This window comes from Triticum aestivum, chromosome 4A (assembly GCF_018294505.1).
Source record: "Triticum aestivum cultivar Chinese Spring chromosome 4A, IWGSC CS RefSeq v2.1, whole genome shotgun sequence".
Classification (NCBI taxonomy): Eukaryota; Viridiplantae; Streptophyta; class Magnoliopsida; order Poales; family Poaceae; genus Triticum; species Triticum aestivum.
Window position 1 is genome coordinate 78,781,574 of NC_057803.1, and position 22,327 is coordinate 78,803,900.

The 22,327-nt window shown below is 45.9% G+C and overlaps 1 long non-coding RNA gene across 1 annotated transcript; it reads right to left on the reverse strand.

Moving 5' to 3' along the window:
• Positions 1 to 476: 476 nt before the first annotated feature.
• Positions 477 to 3,327, reverse strand: LOC123081790 (uncharacterized). The gene is made up of 3 exons (XR_006438789.1): positions 3,011 to 3,327; positions 794 to 1,500; positions 477 to 686 (listed from the first exon to the last, which is right to left on the reverse strand). It is a non-coding gene; the product is annotated as an uncharacterized lncRNA (long non-coding RNA).
• Between the last annotated feature and the right edge of the window lie 19,000 nt (positions 3,328 to 22,327).

Consider the following 22,327-nt stretch of genomic DNA (forward strand, 5'->3'; position numbering starts at 1 on the left):
TTTCACTCCAAGTCTCCTGGTTTGCGTTTGTTCCAAGAAAGATCCTCGCGAAGGTTTCGTTCCGTTTGGATTCCGTTTGATATTCCTTTTCTTCAAAACACTAAAATAGGAAAAAAAACAGAAACTGGCACTGGTCCTCCACTTAATAGGTTAGTCCCAAAAATAATATAAAAAAGCATATTAAAAACCATTAAACATCCAAAACAGATAATATAATAGCATGGAACAATCAAAAATTATAGATACGTTGGAGACGTATCAGTGGTATTATCAGTCTTCTTAAGACGTTTAGCATTAATGTTAAAGACATCTTTTTCACGTCCAAGATCCATTATGAATAAACCACCTACAATAGGTGCAAGTCCGTAAAACATATCCTTATATATATATATATATATATATATATATATATATATATATATATATATATATATATATATATATATATATATATATTGAACAACCATTGTTTTCTGATTTGTAAGAATACCCGTCACTTATCAAACATGATCCAGAGATAATGTTTTTACATAACTTCAGAACAAAATAACAACTATTTAGTTCTAAAAAAATCCTGAAGGTAAACTTAAAGACGTGACACCGACGGCTAGAGTGACAATCCCATCACCATTCCTGACTCGCATCACGACTTCATTTCTACTCAGCTTGCGAATTTTCCGTAGTCCCTGCATCATGTTGCAAATGTGAGCAACATATCCGGTATCAAATACCCATGACTTGGACTTTTTAGCAAGTAGAATATAAATAACATTAACTTGTATGACTTTTATACCTTTACCAGAAGACGAGTTCTTCTTATCTGCCAGATACTTCAAGTAATTTCTTTCCCAGTGTCCTATCTCTTTGCAGTAGAAACATGAAGTCTCATGAGATGCTCCACCCTTGTAACTTTTGGTGTTATGTTTCTTTTTGAAACTTTCTATTTTTTTCACCTGTACCTTTTGTTGGTTCTGCAACCCAATCTCATTGGTTTTGGGCATTGCTTTATAAAGCAAAATGAGGAGTAAGTCATTCTCTGGTGTCCTAGAAAAATCAATTCCCATTGCAGTAATACTATCATAATAGTCTGCAAGCCTAGCACCTTGCTTAACCCCTTCAGTTATCTTACACTCTACCATTGCTTCAGTCATCTCATGAACTTCAGCTGGTTCTTTGTGATATAGAATTTCTAGTGTCTCGAAAATTTAGATAGTACTGGAATGCTCAAAACGTTTCTGTAACACATTATCCATGCAAGCTAACATAATACACTTGACCACACTGAAATCGTTCTTGTGAGATAAAAACACGTTGATGACATCTTGCGATGCTCCAGGGGTCGGGTAGTCACCAAGTGGTTGATCCAGAACATATTCTTTCTTTGCCCTCCCGAGAACACATCTTAGAGTGTGGATCCAATCCTCATAGTTTCTACCATTCTCAGCTAACTTTTCTTTCTCAAATTGTGGTGCTAAATTGAAACTATTGCAAGCCATTGATCTACAACAACAATCACAGGATTCACTTTTAGATATAATTCATAATTAATATTGCATTAGTGAATTAGAACAAAATTTCAATTGAAAGTGCGCTCCCACTCAAATTAATATCTCTCATAATTAATAGTGAGTGATTCAAGATCCAACTCTAGTTCTCAGTCATTGATTATACATCACTGATGACGAGACTTCTGATCGGTGGGCAAACTTTTGCTGATCATATCTCCATATGACTCTTTTCCATCTTTTGATGCTTTGTGCTCCAAGCTCATAACGATTCTGCTTGAACTTCAAGACAACCGAGTGATGTCTGCATACATGGTCTGACAATCCCCGTCTTACACCTCACATCCCGTTTGTACTTATGTGGACATGACGCACTCCGAAATGCTACGTGTTATAGACGGATGCAACACTGGGAAGAGCACCTTTTAACTTGATATTTACTATGAGAGATCACCCTAATAGTTGACTATTGCGTCATCAAAGGGTGCAAACAAGAAAGGGATAAACATCCCAGGCTATTCATAATAGCATGACATGATATAGCCCTGGGCGCCGGGAGTTCTCCATGATCGTCTCCAATCTTCAGTTGAAGCGACGTGACGGCCAATATTTCGTTGTGATGGAAACCATTCAAAAAATGTTGCCGTGGCGGCAATCTTAGAAAACTTTGTCGTGGCAAACGTTTCAGAAAACGTTGCCGTGACACTAAAATCTGAAATTCCACCATGGCACGAAATTATAGCTCATCATCCCGTGCCTTGGTACACCTTCTCCCCGTAGAGGTCCTCCGTGGATGTCTTGCCACCATCACCTATAACCTATCTCTACGATATTTACATTAAGGTGGCAATCTCGTGGCTCCAACCATCATGCTGTGACGCACAGGCCACTTAACATTACAACATATAACCATCTCATACGTAAACTCATTATCATGACGAAGGCTATACCACATCATATGCAAACCCTGCAAAACGAAGTTGGACGACCTCTAATCGGTTTGGCAAATTTTAATTACGTGGCTTCTAGGGTTTCAGGATAAATCTAGCTACCTACATGCACACCATAAAGTGACAATCCTTATTGCTAGATTAACTTTCAACGTGCTTGAAAGAAGAGACTTAATTAAAAATCTCGTTCCCCCACACTAAACTTCGTCTAATATGCTGACACCCTAGAAGATCATCCAACGGTTCACTATTATTTACTATGGTGAAGCCCAATGAACTGTTAGCAGATCGTTGGCAACCAGAGCCGAGCGATTGTCAAAACCTAGTAAAAAGCGACACCATGCCGTCAATGAACTGAACCGAAGCAACACTCGTGGGAATCATTGTAAGAACATCACCCTCACATCCACATGTGATCTAGATCGCAACCTGCATCTACTCATAGAACCGCTCATGATGCCATTGTTGGGAAATATAGTAGAAAACAAAAAATGCCCTATGATCACTCAGGAACAATATGAAGATGCATAAAGGGTTGTGATCAACGATCGTTACCGACTCCGGGAGTGCAGCGGAAGTAGATGAGTCGGTGTAGATTGTACTTGGAGTCTCTCGACCGTTGATGATGATCCCGCGAACCACCCTCGAACGATCCCAAACAGAAGACCGAAAGCACGTCCTCTCTACTTGGTTGCAAGCGTATGGTCTTCACGACCGGCAGCGCTTTGCCGTCTAGAGCTAATCGTTGCCAGAGAATTGGAGGGAGGAGTTTAGAACCACACGGGGCTTCTAATTATGAGGATTAGAGGTGGCTAGGACTCGCTCTAATTAGTCAACTAGGACCATCTAGAACGTGCACTAGATCAACTAGAGCAGGCTGCAAAACTTGTGTACTCATAGGGTGGAAATCCTCTAGTATATATAGGTTAGAGGGGAGGGAGAGGGCTGCCACCAAAGGGGGAAGTCACCTTTGGGGCGCCGGCCAAAGGGGAGGAGTAGGACTCCTCCCCTAGTCCAATTCGGCCTCCCTTACAAGGAAAGGGGGGCGCCTTCCTACTTGGGCCCTTGTGGCCCAAGTTTCCCTCCACCTCTTGGCCTTTTAAGGCCCATTGATATTTAAATTAAATATAAAATGTTATAAACATTTTCAGAGCATTATATATAATTTAACATCCCCAGAAACATTTCCCACCTATATATAATTAATCGCTAATACCCGGTATTACCCGATATTCACCGAAACCCTTCCGGTGACCCCGAAACGCTTCCGGAACCTCTCGGAACTATTCTAAATATTAATGAACCAATTTTAAAAATACATTCTCATCACTCCTGTCCCACTAACACTTAGTAGATTGTGATTACCGTAAGCTTGTGATACGTCTCCAGCATATCTATAATTTTTGATTGTTCCATGTTATTATATTATCTGGTTTGGATGTTTTATATGCATTACTATGCTATTTTATATTATTTTTGGGACTAACTTATTAACCTAGAGACTAGTGCCAGTTTCTGTCTTTTTCCTTATTTTTGAATTTTACAGAAAAGGAATATCAAATGGAATAAAACTTTCGCGATGATTTTTCTTGGACCAGAAGACACGCGTAGGACTTGGAGATGAAGTCAGAGGAGTCCCGAGACAACCACAAGCCTCAGGGGCGTGCCCCTGAGGGCTTGTGGGCCCGTCAGAGCTCCTCTAACCCTAATTCTTGGCCTATAAATTCCCAAATATTCCCAAACGACCAAAAGCGTCCACCAAAATACTTTTCCACTATTGTACCCGTGAGATCCTATCTTGGGGCCTTTTCCGGCACCCTGCTGGAGGGGGGATTCGATCATGGAGGGCTTCTACATCAACTCTATTGCCCTTTTGATGAAGCGTGAGTAGTTTACCACTATGGGTCCATAGCAAGTAGTTAGATGGCTTCTTCTCTCTCTTTGATCATTAATACCATGTTCTCCTCGATGTTCTTAGAGATCTATCCTCAATACCACAGACCTGAAGGCTTATGCGTTTTCCACCGAATCGCATATTCAATGATCATAGCAGTTATAGCATGAAATATAAACTCTTAATCATGAATAATGAAAATATAATAATACAATATTATTGCCTCTATGGCATATTTCCAACATGGAGTACTCCTCGTCCGATGAGCCATCGGAGGACTCAACATACTGCTCGTATATGTAATCCAAATTGGAATCCATTGCTACTAACAAGAAGGGACGACTGTTTTCAGCTCCCGTGATTCATCGAACTGTTGCTGGGCATGGTAGATGATGGTACCTAGCGGGGCGGCCGGAGGACAGGGAGTTGAACGGGGATGGAGGTGAAGCGGTGGGGAGCCCTGCTTTATCGTTGGAGGTGACGGAGACGCATATTTCCAGCAGGGGTGTGGCTTGGTGCCCGGGGTGGTGGAGCGACGGCGACGACAAAAGAGAAAGAAGGAAGGAGAGAAAATTGGGGAGGATGGAGTCGCGGGGTCCGCGAAGGGTTTGGGCTTGGGGTGTCAGATTCGTACGTTTCGCGTGTTCGGACTCCCGCAACCCCCCTCCCCCCCACCCCCCCACACACTTTTATCTCCGTTTTGTGGGAGAAATCGTGTCCAGACGACCTTGCGGACCGATACAGAACCGCGTTGGATGGCTTCCGCGGTCCGGACAACACGGTTCAGACCGTTGCGGGAAGTTTACGGGTTCGTCTGGAAGATGCCCTTATAGGTGTGACCGCGGTTGACTGGATTTTACGCATGATTAAATAAAAGCCTAGGGTGCTTGTTTTAAAGAAAATCAGTCATGCGTATCTCGCCCAACACTTCTCCGCTCACTCGCACGCCACATGGGCATAGGATACGACCCGATAGGGAAAAGTGACTGTATTTACACATATGAACAAGTTATGTGACCAAAATTAAGTACTCCTTTCGTCTCATAATATAAGACGTTTTTTGATATTAGTGTAATGTCAAAAACGTCTTATATTATGAGACGGAATAGTATTTTATAAGTTTATGCATCAAACTGATCAGTCTTAAGACCATATGTGTATTTACCTCTTCGATTTTCATACGGGAATCATGTTGGAGCGTCTCCAAAAAAGGGTTGGCCAGAGTAATCTTTTACTTCTTTCTTCTCATGATTTAACACGTTTTTAACACTATATTAGTGTCAGAAAATATTTTATATTATGAAATGGAGGGAGTACATGTGATAATCATACACACAAATACGTAAATATTCTTTGTACTATCATCGCAAAAAAATATTCTTTGTTCTTGAGTGCGATTTGACTGTGGTATGGTACAAGTACACGCCCTGTCGTCCGTGTGTGATCATATATATAGCCAAGAAGAATCCCACGAAACTTTCTCCAAGCGAGACGAATACATTGAACGGCCAGGAAAAAAGCGCAAGAAAGGCCTACGCTACGCTACGCTATGCAGCCAAATTAGCCATGACCGAGGTAGGGCTCAGAAAGCGCGGAGGCAAGGGAACGAAACGAGAGCACAAAGCAGCACAGCTGCCAGCTACGCTACAAGTACGTAGTACTGTACCTAGCATAGGCTCCTAGCGGCGGTTCCCGTCACGCACAGCGACGCGGCCGCAAGCATCCATCGATCTACTCATCATCTCTCTCTTTCTCGTCCGTTTCGGAACCAAAACATCTCCTCTTTTTCCCTTTACTTCCTTCGCTCATGTGATGATGTAGGGGAGGGACGGCTTCGTGCAGTGCAGGCCTATCCACACTATCCATGTCACATCGTGTCCCATGCCCGGCTGGGCATACACTACACATACGTACATCACGTTAGAGCTACTCTCTGAACGTGTTTGCTTGTAGTAGTGAATAATAGTTGTATTGCATAGCCTTCTCAACTCAGCCTTGCTATGTAAATGCAGTCTCAAATGCATCATCTGCAAGTTGTGTGGTTGCCTGCATGCCCTTTTGCATGTATGGGCTGAACAACACTGCCTGGTGTTTGGTTGCCTGCATATTAGTGGACAAATTCAGGGCATGGTGTTTGGTTGTATGCAACACCTGATGTGTGATAACCTCTTTGGCTAGTTGGTGAGGCTACCAGCACACTTTGGCACAACCATGTAGCACACGTCATAAGCAGAGCAAAGTATAACAGAGGATCAACTACTTAACAACATATTTCAGATAAGCAGTACCACACTTCATAACAGTTCAAAGCATAAAACATAAACATAAATAGTTCAAAGCAGACTCTATAGTATTTAGGAAGGAGGTGCCCCGGCCCTAGTCCTTGGCGGTGAAGGCTTTGTCGTGCTTCCCGCACTTGTTAACGACCTCAATGCCTTCGTCGTCGAAGATGATGATCTTGAGGGTGTCAGGAGTGAGGAGCTTGAACGTCACTATGTAGCCTATCTTGATCTGATGAACGGCTGCGTAGGTGGCCCAACCCTGATCCAGGGTCACCCTGCCGTTCATCAGCTTCACCGTCACCTTTCAGGAGCAGCCGGTGTTGTTCCTGAGCTTGAACTCCGTCGGCACCGCTACAAAGTGCTTGGTGAAGTTCAGGGGCTTGGGGATGCACTCAAGCTTCGGTGCAAGGATGACCTTGCACAAGTGAGTTGGGCCATCCTCCTCATGGTAGTGACCGTAGTTGCGGCGCTTGTTGCTGGGGGGCTCCTCCATGCGCTCATCGTCGCCAGCCTCAGGCGTCTTCGGTTCTTCCTCAATGGTGGGCGGCAACACAACCTCGTCAGGCATTGGATGAAGGGGCTGCTTGCCCTTGTTGTCAACAGTCGGGAGCACCTCCGTGCCCATCTCATTGCTCTCCTCGATCTGCACACAATTTCTGGAGTCAGGCACATCACAAAGTTCATGGCTTATTGAAGAGCATGTAGTTAAAATGGCATGACTGTCACTCTTCTCCTCCTCTCCACCGCCCCTATATTTACTCACCCTGCCCACCACTAACTTACCCACCCTCTCTTCTCTCACTGTCAACCTTCCTCCTCTCCATTGCCATGAGCTCTAGCTCCAGCTCCAACGCCAACCCCTTCCCTTGGGGTATTGGCTAGAGGGCCTTCTTCCTCGGGTGGTCGGCTGGTGACTGCACCAAGTTCGAGAACACCATGGAGGTGTGCTCGAATTTTGGCTCCATGCCTGACATGCAGAAGGAATCTGATGCAGTGCTCATGAGGGCCACTGCAGAAGAGCTGAAGACGCTGATTCCTGACCCAGCGAAGGGTGCGATGGTAGTCGACATCATTCGCTGGGCCATGAATTAGTCCGTCTCCTACGCCGCTAAACATAGGAAGAAGTGGTGCAAGTACAAGAACTACCGGGCTCCTAATGACTGCCGTGCCACAGTGTACCGGGAGACGACAATCGTGCCGTCAGCGATCATCGGTAGGGAGCCTAAGGAGGAGGAAGAACCGGTGCAGATGCCAGCAAGGGCTGAGGGGAGTCCTGGATTAGGGGGTCCCCGGGCGTCCGAGCTATGTGACGTGGGCCGGACTGGTGGGCCGAGAACATACAAGATAGAAGGCTCCCCCCCCCCACGTGTCCGCATGGGACTCTCCTTGGCGTGGAAGGCAAGCTTGGCATTCGGATAGGAAGATTCCTTTCTCTCTACACCGACTCTGTACAAACCTTAGCCCTCTCCGGTATCTATATAAATCAGAGGGTTTAGTTCGTAGAGACAGTCATAGTCATAATCATACAGGCTGGACATCTAGGGTTTAATTAGCCGCTACGATCTCGAGGTAGATCAACTCTTGTAATCCCTATACTCCTCAATGTCAATCAAGCAGGACGTAAGGTTTTACCTCCATCAAGAGGGCCCGGACCTGGGTAAACATTGTGTCTCGTGCCTCCCGTTACCTTTGATCCTTAGACGCACAGTTCGGGACCCCCTAACCGAGATCTGTCGGTTTTGACACCGACATTGGTGCTTTCATTGAGAGTTCCTCTGTGCTGTCGACGAAGGATTCGATGGATCGTTCGATCATCCACAATAATGCTATTTCGGGGGAGATCTCCCCCCGGGCCAAATTTTTGTATTCGGCGGCTTCGCGCTGCGTGCCAATTTGATTGGCCGCCTCGAGCAGATGGACAGCTACGCCTCTGGTCACCAAATCAATTTTGGAAACCTAAATTATATCGCTGATATCCGAGGAGATTTGATCCTCGAAGGGTTCGCGATTGCCGCTCTGGCCTCAGATCCAGAGCAGGCCGACGGGTCTGAAGACGGGAGTCTAGAGCCCGTCGGACTCTCTGCACTTATGGAGCTTGCTGCCGGAGAAGCACCGGACACTTCGCCGGACTCTAGGTCCGAACTCTCGAGGTCTGTGTCAAGCGAGCGCCGCCAGGAGGCTCCAACTCCGGGCAGCCCCACGGACCTTCGTTTCTCCATCCAATCCCCTCCTTTAAACGAGGCGCTGGACTTAATGTGATCGCTTGCCATTACGGAAGGATCGCTTCCAAATTATGCCCAACCCAGAATAGGGGCTGAGAGTGGGGAATTTTACGTCCCACCCACCACCCACTTCATAGCCATTGTCAAAGATCTAACCGACATGCTAGATTACGCCTCCGAAGACATCTACGGTACAGACAATGATGCCGGAGACGAACAAGGCCAAAACCTTCCATTTATTGGGCGATGCACGGCCACCTCCACACACGACGTGTACATGATGGACACACCCAAAGAGGATGGTGACAACGGTAATAAGGATCCGGTCGAGGACAAGCTTGCCGAAGCCCCTCCGAAGCGTCGACGTCAGCGGTGCCACTCAAAATCGCGTCGTGACAAAGACGGCAATACCAGCACCGAAGACAATAATACTCAGGAGAATGCTGAAGACCCCGTAGCCCCTATCGAGCCAACATCTGAACAGGATGATTGGGAGGATGGGCAAGTTAATCCAGACGATCCTATCGGCAACGAAGGCTTGGAGGACAGTAATTACCTACCGATCTCCGAAGAGGATATGAGCCTCGGCGACGAAGATTTCATCCTGCCGGAGGAACCCCTCGAACAAGAACGCTTCAAACGCCGGTTAATTGCCACTGCAAGAAGTCTGAAAAAGAAGGAGCAACAGCTTCGAGCTGATCAGGATCTACTCAATGACAGATGGACTAACGTCCTGGCTGCCGAGGAATACGACCTCGAATGCCCAACTAAGAGTTACCCAAAGCGCAAGCTACTGCCTCAATTCAATGACGAGGCCCTTGAGCCTACATTGCTAAAGCATAGAACTGCTGACTAGCCTGACCGGCCGCCACGTGGATGGGACAGGCCGGCTACTCATGCCGAGCACCAGCCCGCCCTCGGGCAAGGAGGTAACGGCCCGGGCTATACCTACGACTTACGCAAGGACCTGGACAATAGAGCCGGTCTGACGAGATCAATCTATGGATCGAGGGGGCGTGCTCCAACACACGAGGGCGGCCTTTAGACTTGGCGGGACAGACACAACCTCGCACAGGCCAAAAACCGCATACGGCCCCCGTCTGAATTATGCCCCGATGTCGCCCGATACAGAGGCGCCTGATACATCTCCAATGTATCTACTTTTCCAAACACTTTTGACCTTGTTTTGGACTCTAACTTGCATGATTTGAATGGAACTAACCCGGACTGATGTTGTTTTCAGCAGAATTGCCATGGTGTTATTTTTGTGCACAAATAAAAGTTCTTGGACTGACCTGAAAATCAACGGAGACGTGTTTTGGAATTAATAAAAAATACTGGTGAAAGAATCAACACCAGGGGCCACACCCTGTCCATGAGGGTGCAAGGCGCCCCCCCTGGGGCGCGCCCCCTGCCTCGTGGGCCCCCTGAGGCTCCACCGACGTCAACTCCAACTCTATATATTCATGTTCGGGGAGAAAAAAATCGGAGAGAATGATTCATTGCGTTTTACGATACGGAGCCGCCACCAAGCCCTAATCTCTCTCGGGAGGGCTGATCTGGAGTCCGTTCGAGGCTCCGGAGAGGGGAATCCGTCGCCATCATCATCATCAACCTTTCACCATCACCAATTTCAAGATGCTCACCGCCGTGTGTGAGTAATTCCATCGTAGGCTTGCTGGACGATGATGGGTTGGATGAGATTTATCATGTAATTGAGTTAGTTTTGTTAGGGTTTGATCCCGAGTATCCATTATGTTCTAAGATTGATGTTGCTATGAATTTGCTATGGTTAATGCTTGTCACTAGAGCCTGAGTGCCATGATTTCAAATCTGAACCTATTATGTTTTCATGAATATATGTGAGTTCTTGATCCTATTCTGCAAGCAATAGTCACCTACTATGTGTTATAATCTGGTAACCCCGAAGTGACAATAATCGGGACCACTCCCGGTGATGACCGTAGTTTGAGGAGTTCATGTATTCATTAAGTGTTAATGCTTTGGTCCGATACTCTATTAAAAGGAGGCCTTAATATCCCTTAGTTTCCAATAGGACCCCGCTGCCACGGGAGGGTAGGACAAAAGATGTCATGCAAGTTCTTTTCCATAAGCACGTATGACTATATTCGGAATACATGCCTACATTACATTGATGAACTGGAGCTAGTTCTGTGTCACCCTATGTTATAACTGTTGCATGAGGAATCGCATCCGACATAATTATCCATCACTGATCCATTGTCTACGAGCTTTTTGCATATTGATCTTTGCTTAGTAACTTTTCCGTTGCTACTGTTACAATCAGTACAAAAACTACAATTGTTACTTTTGCCACTGTTACCGCTACTTCCATATTACTTTGCTACTAAATACTTTGCTGCAGATATTAAGTCTTTCAGGTGCGGTTGAATTGACACCTCAACTATTAATACTTGAGAATATTCTTTGGCTCCCCTTGTGTCGAATCAATAAATTTAGGTTGAATTGTGACCCCCTATACTTGTGGGTTATCAGCGCCGCACACCCCCTATGCTTCACCGATGAGGTAATGGAGCACCTGTTCCCACAAGGGTTTAAACCCGTGAACATTGAATCATATGACGGTACAATAGATCCCGCAATATGGATTGAAGATTTTCTTCTCCACATTCACATAGCCCGCGGTGAAGATCTCCATGACATCAAATACCTCCCCCTAAAGCTTAAGGGACCATCTCGACACTGGTTAAATAGCCTCCCAGAAAATTCTATTGACAGCTGGGAAGATTTGGAAGATGCCTTTATAGACAACTTCCAAGGTACCTATGTACGTCCCCCGGACGCCGATGACCTTAGTCACATAGTCCAGCAACCCGGAGAGTCAGCCTGAAAATTCTGGACAAGGTTCTTAATCAAAAAGAACCAAATCGTCGACTGTCCAGACGCCAAAGCCCTAGAATCCTTTAAACACATCATCCGTGACGAATGGCTCACCCGACATCTCGGCCAAGAGGAGCCAAAGTCCATGGCAGCACTTACATCACTCATGACCCGCTTTTGCGCGGGAGAAGATAGCTGGTTAGCCTGTAGCAACAACGGTACCAGCAACCCGGGTACTTCTGAAACCAAAAACGGCAGCGGCAGGCCCCGACGCAACAAACACATGCGTTGAAGTAACAATAATAATACCAAACACACGACGATCAATGCCGGATTCAGTGGCTCCAAATCCGGTCAACGGAAGAAGCCATTTAAAAGAAATAAAGACGGTTCATCTAGCCTGGACCAAATACTCAATCGACCCTGCCAAATTCACGTCACCCCCAACAAGCCTGCCAACCACAACAACAGAAGTCGTTGGGTCTTTAAACAAGCCAGTAAGCTAAACACCAGACATAAGGAGAAGGGATTGCTCAGTGAGGACGACGACGATGAGCCTCACCCACCGAACAGCGGGGACTGAAGAAATTTCCCCCAGAGGTCAAAATAGTGAATATGATATACGCTACTCACATCCCCAAGCGGGAGCGCAAGTGCGCTCTAAGGGACGTCTATGCGATAGAGCCAGTCGCCCCAAAATTCAATCAATGGTCAGCCTGTTCGATCACTTTCGATTGGAGAGACCATCCGACTAGTATCCTTCACAGAGGCTCAGCCACGTTGGTACTCAACCCAATCATTGATGGATTCCACCTTACGCGGGTCCTCATGGACGGCGGCAGCAACCTTAACCTGCTCTATCAGGACACGGTCCATAAAATGGGTATTGATTCCTCAAGAATTAAACCCACCAAAACTACCTTTAAAGGAGCAATACCTAGTGTAGAAGCCTGTTGCACGGGCTCAATCACATTGGAAGTAGTCTTCGGTTAACCGGACAACTTTCGAAGCGAGGACTTGATCTTCGACATCGTCCCCTTCCGTAGCGGTTATCATGCACTGCTCGGACGAACCGCGTTCGCTGGATTCAATGCGATCCCGCATTACGCATATATCAAACTAAAGATGCCAGACCATGCGGTGTTATAACAGTCAATGGAAACATGGAGCGCTCCCTCCGCCCCAAGGAGCACACCGCGGTCCTTGCTGCGGAGGTCTAGGGCGGACTTATCAAGCCGAACATTACATCGGCATTCAAGTCCCCGGACACTGTTAAACGCGTCCGGACTACTCGGCAGAGCGACGGTCCGGCTCGTCCGGACCTTGATTAGCAATTCAGCCTCCGTCTCAGCCCCAGCCGAATTGCGGCACATGTGCCACGCGTAATAACTACGCACTAAAGATACCATGGGCCAAGACGGAGGCATAGTAAAGACAAAGTACACAATACGGCTCGACCCAAACTGGACCCTCATGTTTCTTTTTTATTTTTTTCCTGTCCAAGTTCCTTACAACCACCAGCACCTTCCGACGGTACCAAGGGCCCTTTTTTAGGTCCCTCATGAGAACCCGATCGTTGATCCTTTCGAAGGATAATATACCAAGGAGCAAAAACAGCATGGACGTGTGGCAGAGTATCTAAGGGATCTTTAAAGATCACCTCTTCCTTTTTAGGACCCGCACACAGCTTTCCCCGGTGCCCGGCATGTAAAATAGCCTCGACGCTTGTCGCATCGTTTGTAAAATACGTCTTGACGTATGAATCAGACTATAACGTAAACAGTTTTTTGCCCAACATATTCGGTACTGGTTTATTTCCCAACCCGCATCCTCTTTTTTTTTGTCTAATCACCATGTACACCTCGGCACGACTTAAATCGCAAGGGGCTCCGTTTGGCCATGTACATTCTTAAATATAATAAAGTCCGAACACTTTCATAGTACAATTCGGCGTCTTGAATATAGCATTATATGCATCGGCTCCGAATCATGTCTTTGGTCAATAGTTGGGTTGCCCGGCTCCTGTGGTTGCTACCTTACGTTCCGCTCGTTCGGCTATGGTAGTAAAGGGAGAACTATTGCGATTGTGTTTTCGGCTCATCCGAATAAACACCTCAGTAGAGAAAGCCGAAAACTAACTGTCATGATCTGGCGAGAGCTGGTCAGCTATTCGATGACTAAGTATAAATCTATCACGATTTTTTCCGCATTACGCGAAGGATCGGTTTTCACCCGGTCAGGTGTCTACAACACCCAAGCTTGGATAACCGAATAATACCAGGGGCTGCGGCTACCATCTTATTGTCTAGATCCTATGGCTAAGTGAGAGCGATAAAGCCACATAGTCCGATTGCCTGGTTCGCCGCACTAACACCTCCTTCAAGGACCAAGCCGTTGGGTCAAGTGTCTCCAGGTGCAATTCCGAACACCCCCATGCTACCCACGTGGGGGCTGAAGCCGATGACTGGCCAACTCTCATATACCAACAACAGCCGCAAAGGAGGAAAAGAATTAGAGGTAAAACAAGCAACATATCATGCATAAAGCCTTGTTTCATATTACAAAGTTTGGGCGGCACGGATACATTCATTCAAAGATAATGTCCTTCGAACACCAGCCCTCTACAATGCGGGGACCTTCCAAGACTTTGTCCAAATACCGCTCCGGAGTGCGGTGCTCCTTGCCTGCGGGCGGTCCCTCGGTTACCAGCTTGACGATGTTCATCTTCGCCCACTGTACCTTGACACGGACAAAAGCCATCCGGGCACCTTCGATACAGACCGACCGATGTATGGCATCCAGCCGGGGGCAGGCACTGACTAGCCGCTTGACGAGCCCGAAGTAACTGCCGGGTATGGGCTCGACGAGGCAAAGACAGATTATAATATCCCTCATAGCTAGTTCGGCCACCCTATGCAATTCGATCAACTGTTTTAGTTGATCGCTGAGAGGCACCGGATGCTCTGGCACAAGGTACTGCGACCAAACAGCTTCTTCGTCGAACTCCCCTCTTCGGCTCGGAAGAACTCCGCAGCATCAACAATACTCCGGGGAAGATCCGCAAACGCTCTTGGAGAACTCCTAACCCGGGTCAGTAAGAGGTACCTTCTCCCCACAAATTTTCTTTGCATAATAAAGGCCTTACCCACCGCAATCTTCTTGGCCTCTTGAATCTCCCGGCAAGCGCCTTGGTCTTCAACCCTGGCCTCCTTCGCGCTTTGGAGGGACTTAGCAAGTTTGGCATCTTGATCCGTAATCTTGCGCTCCAAGGACTCACATTTGTTTATGGTGTCTCGGAGCTCTTGCTGGACTTCCTCCACCTGTGACTCATGCTTTTGGCGGGTGGCTCGTTCCCCCTCCGCCTCCTTCTTGGCCTCGACCAGCGTGTTCTTGAGGGTCTTGACCTCAGATGCATCAGCTGTGAGCATAATTACAAAACTCAGCAAGATAGCACAACAACGAGACATATTATGTCAGATGTGAAAAGGTATCGCATACCTTGCTTCTCCTCCAATGGTTTGTTGGTGCGAATGAGCTCTTCATCGGCCCGCTCTAGCCGCCGCTTTAGTTCGGACACTTCATCGGCATTGGCGGCTGCCACCAACTTCGACGCATGTTTGTTCATATACACATGTATGCTAATCCCCTGTGAAGACTATTTGATCCTCTGTTTGGACTTTCTTAAGCGAACGCCGAACAGAGTCTTAGGGGCTACTGACTATACACAGGCATTCTGTTCATTTAAACCACGTACCTCAAAGCCCGTCAGAAGGCTAGTATAGGCCTCGTTCAATCTGCTTTTAGCCGACCGAACCTTTTCAACCACCGTACCTATAAGGGCATGATGTTCCTCAACAATGGAGGCGCTCTGAAGCGCTTCCATCAGAGTGTCCGGCGCCTCCGGATTGACAGAGGTCGCCGGTGGAGTCGACGCACCCCCTTCTTTCGAAGGAGGTTGCTCGCCTAATTCAGGAGTCGTATCGGCCTCCGGAATGATATTCGGTTGGGGGCCGAATTGGGCATGGCCCCCGTCACCGGCCGCCATGGGGGTCGATTCCCCCATGTTTTCGGCAGCAGAGGTATTACCCTCTAGCTCCACCTTGACGGCTTCCCGCACCTCTCCAGGGCCTAGAAAGGTACCTCGGGATAACACTTTGGTGTTGTCCGTAGCAGTAGGTGGGGACGCCGGCGGAGGCCACTCGCTCTCCATCATGTGTGAGCCCAGCAAATTCCCGGAAGACGATGATTGTCGGGGGAGATCGCGGGCCGGACTACATACGTGATTCTGTGTGTTAGAATCACAAGGCATAAAGCCATATACTTACATTACCCTTAAATACTTATGATTCGGCCGAAGGCTTCGGCCTGGGGTTCTATTCGGGGACGGCTTCGGCATCCGATTTTGAATCGTCTGAAAGGGAGAGTTTCCCCTTCTTGGACGCTTCCGCCTCTAGATCTGCGGAAGCTCCCCTTTTCTTCTTTCCCCCCTTAGGGGGAGAATTGTGCTCCTCATCTTCCTCCTCGTCTTCATCATGGGAGGAGAGAGCTTCGGTATCTTCGAATGATATGTCCGAAGCACCTTTGCGGCGAAGGCCACTTCAGACCTCTTTGCCCTTCTTCTTGGCCTTCTTTTCCGGCGCCTGGTACGGTGCCGGAACCAGCATCTTTGTCAGAAGAGGAATAAATGGGTCTTCGGGCAGGGGATCCGGACACTTGATCCGTTATATCTTCTTCGTCCAGCCCTGGGGGACAAGAGGAAGGTTTAAACTCACTCCTTGGATCTGCGAACCAAAGACATGATTAAAAAGCCGAAAAACTCACTGGAGTGGCTGGGTGAGCGCGGTCGTGGCCGAGATCTTCGGTCGTCGGCGGCCACATATTTTGGGTCTTAAAAAGCAGCTTCCATATATCTTCGTGCTTCATGCCGAAGAACCGCTGCAGGGTCTGGGGACTTGCCGGATCAAAGTCCCACATATGGAGAGTCCGGCGTTGGCAGGGGAGAATCCGACGAAACAACATCACTTGGATCACGCTGGCAAGGCTGGTGTTCTTGTCCACCATGCTCTTGACATGCTTTTGCAGCGTCATCACCTCGTCAGATGACGCCCAATCTAGGCCCTTCTTGAGCCATGATGTGAGCCGCATTGGTGGACCGATTTTGAACTCAGGAGTGGCGGCCCATGAGGCGTCGCGAGGTTCCGTAACATAGAACCACTCTTGTTGCCAACCCTTCATGGTTTCCACGAAAGTCCCCTTGGGCTAGGTGATGTTAGGGAGCTTGCTCACCATAGCGTCGCCGCATTCCGCGTGTTGACCCTCGACTACCTTCGGCTTCACGTTGAAGACCTTGAGCCATAGGCCGAAGTGGGGGGGGGGGAGGTATGCGGAGGAACGCCTCGCACACGACGATGAACGCTGAGATGTTGAGGAATGAATTTGGGGCTAGATCATGGAAATCTAGCCCATAATAGTACATGAGTCCACGGACTAAAGGGTGAAGAGGAAACCCTAGCCCGTGAAGAAAGTGGGGGATGAATACTACCCTCTCATTGGGCTCTGGTGTGGGAGTGATATGCTTTTTGGCAGGAAGCCAAAGTGTGATTTCCTTGGCTAAATACCTCGCTTCCCGGAGTTCTTTGATGTGCTCCTCCATGACGGAGGAGGCCATCCACTTGCCTTGTGCTCCAGATCCAGACATGGTTGGAAGCGTTTGCTGGGGACGAAAAGGATTAAAGCTTGGGCGCTGGAGCTCAAGAGTATATGGGCTGAGGAAGAAGAAGGTGTCAGCTAAAAAGGTGGATCTTTATCTTCTTATAAAGGCAGTGAATGTCGAACGCCCCCCACGAAGCCTTAAAACTCGCCTATTTCCTGGGAGTCGTGCGAGTGGCACGGTTGGGTTACCCAAATCCGTATTGATGAGAATCCCGCAATAAGGGGAAACGATCTCTACTTTGACAAGACGTGTCAATGAATACCGCGTCTCAAAACGCGAAGCGGGAGGCTGGAAAATGGTTCAAAATAATAATAAGGCTAAAACACAATACCTCGCCAAAAAAATTGTCAGAAGACATAACCTATTTTTTGTTTGAAGTATTTTGCCTTCATAGTCCAGGGTTGTAACTATTGTACAGAGCAGGATATAGTTCTTTTGGTCAACTACATTGGAGTATTCGGAGGAGGAACCCGCCTTGCAATGCCGAAGACAATCTGCGCGCCGGACACATTCATTGAAGCCTGGTTTAGGGGCTACTGAGGGAGTCCTGGATTAGGGGGTCCCCGGACATCTGGGCTATGTGACGTGGGCCGGACTGATGTGCCGAGAACATACAAGATAGAAGGCTTCCCCCATGTCCGGATGGGACTCTCCTTGGCGTGGAAGGCAAGCTTGGCGTTTAGATAGGAAGATTACTTTCTCTGTACATTGACTTTGTACAAACCCTAGCCCTCTCCCGTATCTATATCAACCGGAGGGTTTAGTCTATAGAGACGGTCATAGTCATAATCATACAGGCTAGACATGTAGGGTTTAATTAGCTGCTACGATCTCAAGGTAGATCAACTCTTGTAACCCCTATACTCATCAAAGTCAATCAAGCAGGACGTAGGGTTTTACCTCCATCAAGAGGGCTCGGACCTGGGTAAACATTGTGTCCCGTGCCTCCTGTTACCTTTGACCCTTAGACGCATAGTTCAAGACCCCCTACCCGAGATCTACCGGTTTTGACACCGACAAGGGCGCCAGAGCTAGGCCATCGTACCTGGCAGATCGACCTCGACTCCGCCAAGGACGACGACGACCCACCGCCCCGCACGAAAATGAACAAGAAGATGAAGGCCAGCCACTCGACCCACTGCTCCGCACGCCTGTGACGGCCATTGCGGTTAGTCAGTGTCCGTTGTGTACCCCCAATCCCCCAATCCCCCTTCTACATCTACATCTACCTCTATTCCGATCTTGCATGAATTAGTATGAAGTACTATGAACTCGTACGAACTAGTATGAACTACCTCTACATGCTTGTCTACCTCTATTCCCCATTCCCCTCTTCGCCGTGGATCGAATCTATCGTCGGATCGAACGGGAAAAAGTAGTGCATGACTGATACGTCTCCAAGGTATCTATATTTTTTGATTGTTCCATGCTGTTATATTATCAATCTTGGATGTTTTATAATCATTTTATAGTCATTTTATATCATTTTTGGTACTAACCTATTGACATAGTGCCAAGTGCCAGTTGATGTTTATATTATTTTGTAGCCCTCTCTTTGCTCTATAAATATCCCAATATTCCCAAAACCCTAGGGGAGTCGACGAAATATTCATCCAGCCGCCGCAGAGTCCCGAACCACCAGATCCAATCTAGACACCATCTCGGATGGGGTTCACCACCTCCATTGGTGCCTCTCCGATGATGCGTGAGTAGTTCTTTGTAGACCTTCGGGTCCGTAGTTAGTAGCTAGATGGCTTCCTCTCTCTCTAGATTCTCAATACAATGGTCTTTGGAGATCCATATGATGTAACTCTTTTGCGGTGTGTTTGTTGGGATCGATAAACTCTGAGTTTATGATCAGATCTATCTTTTTATATCCATGAAAGTTATTTGAGTTTCTTTGATCTCTTTTATGCATGATTGCTTATGGCCTCGTATTACTTCTCTGATATTTGGGTTTTCTTTGGCCAACTTGATCTATTTATCTTGCAATGGGAAGAGATGCTTTGTAGTGGGTTCGATCTTACGGTGCTTGATCCCAGTGACAGAAGGGTAACCGGCACGTATGTATCGTTGCTACTAAGGATAAAACGATGGGGTGTATCTATACATAGATAGATCTTGTCTATATCATGTCATCGTTCTTATTGCATTACTCCGTTTCTGCATGAACTTAATACACTAGATGCATGCTGGATAGCGGTCGATGTGTGGAGTAATAGTAGTAGATGCAGGCAGGAGTCGGTCTACTAATCTTGGACGTGATGCCTATGTAAGGATCATTGCCTGGATATCATCATGAGTATTCGAAGTTCTATCAATTGCCCAACAGTAATTTGTTCACCCACCGTTTGCTATTTTTCTCGAGAGACGCCACTAGTGAAACCTACGGCCCTCGGGTCTCTTTCTCATATTATTTGCCTTTGCGATCTACTTTTCCTTTTCTTTTATTTTCAGATCTATTAAACCAAAAACTCAAAAATACCTTGCTGCAATTTATTCTTATTTATTTTCTTTGGCGTTCGATCTATCAATCTACTACAATTTTATCTCACGTCCGTTTGCCCATCTTGGGCGCCGCTACCCGAAAGAGATTGACAACCCCTTTTACACGTCGGGTTGCGAGCAGTTGTTATTTGTGTGTGGGTGTTGTTTACGTTGTGTTGCTTGGTTCTCCTACTGGTTTGATAACCTTGGTTTCATATCTGAGGGAAATACCTACCGCCGCTGTGCTGCATCATCCCTTCCTCTTTGGGGAAATACCAACGTAGCTCCAAGCGACATCAAAAGGAATTTCTAGCGCCGTTGCCCGGGAGCATCTTAAACATGTACCGGGTTCCTAATCATAAATCTCATCTCCTTGCAATTTACATTATTTGCCATTTGCCTCTCGTTTTCCTCTCCCCCACTTCACAAAAATTTGCTGTTTTATTCGTCCCTCTTTTTCCGTTCGTAGTTTTCTTGACGGATCTGTTTTTTAGTGCAATCTTGTTGTGTGGTCATCATGACTCAAGAGAACACCAAGTTATGTGATTTCTCAAATACTAACAATGATGATTTTATTGGCACTCCAATTGCTCCTCCCGCCACTAGTGTGGAGTCTTGTGATATTAATACTGCTTTGTTGAATCTTGTTATGAAAGATCAATTTTCCGGTACTCCTAATGATGATGTCGCTTCCCATCTTAAGACCTTCGTGGAATTATGCGATATGCAAAAGAAAAAAAGACGTGGACAATGTTGTCGTGAAGATGAAATTATTTCCTTTTCTTTGCGTGATTCTGCAAAAAATTGGTTCTCTTCTTTGCCTCGCAATAGTATCGATTCTTGGAATAAATGCAAAGATGCTTTTATCACTAAGTAGTTTCCGCCCGCAAAAATTATTTCCCTTAGAACCCAGATCATGAATTTCAAGAAACCTGAACATGAGCATGATGCACAATCTTGGGAAAGGATGAAAATGATGCTCAGGAATTGCCCAACTCATGAGTTAAATCTTTGGATGATCATACAAAATTTTTATGCGGGTTTAAATATTGTTTCTCGTAATCTTTTAGATTCCGTCGCAGATGGTACTTTTATGGAAATTACTTTGGGTGAAGCCACCAAATTTCTTGATAATATTATGGCAAATTATTCGCAATGGTATACCGAAAGAGCTCCTACTAGTAAAAAGGGTTAATTCGGTTGAAGAAATTTCTTCTTTGAGTGAAAAAGTTGATGTTCTTATGAAATTGGTTACTAGTAGAAGTGCTCCTATTGATTTTAATGATATTCCTTTGTCTACTTTGATTGAGCAAAATAGTGACACCATAGATTCGAATTTTATTTCTCAAAATAATTTCAACAACAATGCTTATAGAGGTAATTTTAATCCTAGGCCTTTTCCTAGTAATTCCTCTAATAATTATGGTAATTCCTATGGAAATCAATCTTATAATAATGATAGGAACACCTCTGATCTTGAGAACAATATTAAATAATTTATCAATACGCAAAAAGTTTTCAACAATTCCATAGAAGAAAAGTTGAGTAAGATTAATGATTTGTCTAGAAGTGTTGATAGAATTGCTCATGATGTGGAAAATCTCAAGATGAAATTTTTTGTGCCTAAAGTAGATGAATCAATTAAATCTCCTTATGTTTCTATGGATGAAAGTAAGAAAAGAACCGCTATGCTTAGAGCTAAAAGAGAATTTTTAGAAAAAAGCGTTTTCTAGTGATTTCTTTCGCAAAAGTGATGAAGATCTTAAAATGTTTGGTGTTTCTTCTATTGATTCCTTGTTTAGTAAAATTAAGATTGATGAAAAAGGGACTGTAGAAGAGTCAACTTTAGTGAGAAGGCGTCCCAATATTTCAAAGGGTGAAAATCTTGTTGAGAAAATTGATAAAAGTGTGTTTGAAGAGGTCAAAACTTTAGCTAGTGATGTGCCCACTCTTTTGGATTACAAAGATTTTAATTATGATAGTTGCTCTTTGATTGATTGTATTTCTTTGTTGCAATCCATGATAAATTCACCCCATGCTTATGAACAAAATAAAGCTTTTACTAAACATATTGTTGATGCTATGATGAAAGCTTTTGAAGGAAAATTGGAATTAGAAGTTTCAATTCCTAGAAAATTGCATGATGAGTGGGAACCTACTATCAAAGTCAAGATTAAAAATTATGAGTGTTTTGCTTTGTGTGACTTGGGTGCTAGTGTTTCTACAATTCCGAAATCTTTATGTGATGTGCTTGGTCTTACCGATCTTGAAGAATGTTCTTTAAATTTGCACTTGGCAGGTTCTACTATTAAAAATCCTATGGGAAGAATTAGTGATGTTCTTATTCTTGCAAATAGGAATTATGTGCCCATAGATTTTATTGTTCTTGATATTGATTGCAATCCGTCGTGC